Source organism: Bison bison, unplaced genomic scaffold (genome assembly GCF_000754665.1).
Source record: "Bison bison bison isolate TAMUID 2011002044 unplaced genomic scaffold, Bison_UMD1.0 scf7180017864526, whole genome shotgun sequence".
NCBI lineage: Eukaryota > Metazoa > Chordata > Mammalia > Artiodactyla > Bovidae > Bison > Bison bison.
In genome coordinates this window covers 3,949,875-3,950,815 of record NW_011495077.1, presented here as the reverse complement: position 1 = coordinate 3,950,815, position 941 = coordinate 3,949,875, and positions in this window count along the sequence as shown.

Sequence of the window (941 nt, the reverse complement as noted above, 5' to 3'; positions counted from 1 at the left end):
ATGCTCAGAATTTTTCATGTGCTTATTGGCACACAAACTGTCTTCCCCCAAATCAATTTGTTGAAGTCTCAACCCCCAATGTGATGGTATTTGGAGATAGGATATCTAGGAGTTAGGTCATGAGGGTAGGGTCCTCAAGATGGGTTTCAGTTCAGTTCAGTCGCTCAGTCGTGTCCGACTCTTTGTGACCCCATGAATTGCAGCACGCCAGGCCTTCCTGTCCATCACCAACTCCCGGAGTTCACTCAGACTCATGTCCATCGAGTCAGTGATGCCATCCAGCCATCTCATCCTCTGTCGTCCCCTTGTCCTCCTGCCCCCAATCCCTCCCAGCATCAGAGTCTTTTCCAGTGAGTCAACTCTTTGCATGAGGTGGCCAAAGTACTGGAGTTTCAGCTTTAGCATCATTCCTTCCAAAGAAATCCCAGGGCTGATCTCCTTCAGAATGGACTGGTTGGATCTCCTTGCAGTCCAAGGGACTCTCAAGAGTCTTCTCCAACACCACAGTTCAAAAGCATCAGTTCTTCGGCACTCAGCCTTCTTCACAGTCCAACTCTCACATCCATACATGACCACAGGAAAAACCATAGCCTTGACTAGACGAACTTCTGTTGGCAAAGTAATGTCTCTGCTTTTGAATATGCTATCTAGGTTGGTCATAACTTTCCTTCCAAGGAGTAAGCATCTTTTAATTTCATGGCTGCAGTCACCATCTGCAGTGATTTTGGAGCCCAAAAAAATTAAGTCTGACACTGTTCCACTGTTTCCCCATCTATTTGCCATGAAGTGATGGGACCGGATGCCATGATCTTCGTTTTCTGAATGTTGAGCTTTAAGCCAACTTTTTCACTCTCCACTTTCACTTTCATCAAGAGGCTTTTTAGTTCCTCTTCAGTTTCTGCCATAAGGGTGGTATCATCTGCATATCTGAGGTTATTGAT